The sequence below is a fragment of the Belonocnema kinseyi genome, chromosome 7 (genome assembly GCF_010883055.1).
Source record: "Belonocnema kinseyi isolate 2016_QV_RU_SX_M_011 chromosome 7, B_treatae_v1, whole genome shotgun sequence".
In the NCBI taxonomy this organism is placed as follows: Eukaryota; Metazoa; Arthropoda; class Insecta; order Hymenoptera; family Cynipidae; genus Belonocnema; species Belonocnema kinseyi.
The window spans coordinates 66,413,025-66,415,350 of record NC_046663.1 but is presented as its reverse complement, the minus strand read 5'-3'; positions in this window follow the sequence as shown (position 1 = coordinate 66,415,350).

Here is a 2,326-nt window from a genome sequence, read left to right as displayed (position 1 = left end):
ATCTAGGGGAATGTATCATTTGGAGACTGAATTTTGGCTCATGCAGAGTTGTGGAGTGCTGAACCGCACGGTCAGCCACCTGAACACCTGTCAAAGCAACTATTCGCTTTGCGATATTAGACTAAATAATTGTTAATAAGGAAACTAATTAAAATAATATCGTTCTAATTTTCACATTTCTTCCATTTAACAGTGCGTACTAGTCACGTAGAATAAAATTATAACTTTATAATGCAATCTCCAAATATCAGGTTAGTAATGGACGTTGACATTTAATCTAAAGCCGGGATGTATAGAAAAAGTCATGACGGTTTGCATATACAATAACGTATTTACACTTCAATCTCTAGCTAATTTAACTTCTTTGAATTCTGAGGGGATAACAATTGACGAAATGCATGGGAATCAATAATTTTTGCTCTATTTGTCTAACATCTTCGTAAGAAGTAATTTTATCTGTATAAGTGCATTTGAAAAAATAATTTACCTTTTGTAGGAACTGTTTAATGCAATAATAAAATGATAATGACTATTATTGTTTATTCATTTAGTAGTTTAAGACTGTAAGTACTCACTAAACCCGAAAATGCTAAGTTTAGATATGGTATAAACTTGTATATTCAGAAATAGAAAAAATTATTTTTAACTTTATATTCAAATTCAAATGTTATATTCCACTTTAGAGTGGTGGGACAACTAACGCCCCGCTGGAGATATTAGGAACTAATCAACTTAGGACAGTGACGGTACTATACTAGACAGGAATATGCAACCGCTATTTTGGTTTCTGGACAGTCCGCGGGAAACAGTGCGATAAGCATGCCGTATAGTTTGATTAAAATAAGGTTTTGAATATAAGAAAAATGGTCTGCTGCAGTGCTCCGTTTGGTAAAAATAGAATCGAGGATGTATTTAAAGTTTACCGTTTTTCACTGGGACAAAGAGAAAGACTCTCAATGTGAATAATAAATTGTAGACGCGACAAGTGGAAATCGAATTCAAATTCAAGACTATGCAAAGTAATTACTCATATTTATGACTGTAACAATATAATTCAGATATATGGGGTCTGAAGATTATGTTTATATATAATTAAATTGTCAATTAGCATTTTTCGATAAAGTAAATGAAAAAGACGTATGCTGTGAAATATATATAGTTATCATAATAAACTTTTGGATAAGTAGTGTATTAGTTTTTGGCCTATAGTCTATTATTACTTTATTATTTGTTACTATTTATTCAATAAATCATATGATTATAATTTTAGCGCACGCCTCTTTGTAAACTGATTAACATTTGGTTTACAATTATAATTTTTGCAAGAACTAATTTTTGGCAAATGTGTGGGTTAAAAATCATATAGTATAATATAAATATTTCATATATTATGCCACATGGAATTTAATTTTTAATTTATGATTTGATAACAATGCTTTAGTATAGCGATTTTGAATTTAGCTGGGAACCAAGATGACAACTTGCATATTCCCATCTTATATAAAACCTTAGGACAGTAAGGGACCACCATTTTGTTTTCAGATTCATAGCGCTAGAATCTGTTTGCGTGAAAGCGTTTCATAAGTTTCCTGAAACATAGGAATGAGAAGAAAAATTATTTTGTGCATGCACAGATCGGTTTGGCCTCTAAGGTCAGGTTAGGATTTTATCTTATCAGTTTGAATTTTCCCGTCGCTATATTTGAATCATTACAATGTTACACGAAACCTCCTATGTTTCATCAAACTTTTCATCAGGCTAAAGTTTCATGAAACTTTACATCCCTACTCATCGTGAAAAAAATTACTGTTTTTATCATACAATTGTATCTACATTATTTTTCATGAATGACACTAGCAACTGCAAGATTAGATAAATTTAATCTTCCGCAGAACATCCCAAGTGCAAAGTCACATATGGCTCAATATTGGCCCACAGTTGGCAAAAATATTGCTGAAGCTCGGCTACCATTATCGCGCCAATGACGATATGATAACCATGGCCTGCACTTGGCAGTCAAGGTTTGGCTGCCATTTTCGGCCCAACACTGGGTACCAGTATTGGACCAAACCTGGCTGCCATCGTCGTGCCATTGTCGGATTGATAACTATGGACTTTACTTGGCAGCCAAGGCTTGTTTTCCATTGTTGGCCCAACACTGGGTACCAATACTGCTATAGTATAAGGTCTAAGAATATGAAAAACAGGCATTTAAAAAATAAATATAAATTGATTTCGAGTACTTTGAATTTAAATATTAATGGTCCTGTTTAGATTGAATACGTATATTACATTTTGAACATTATATTACAAATAAAATTTCTAA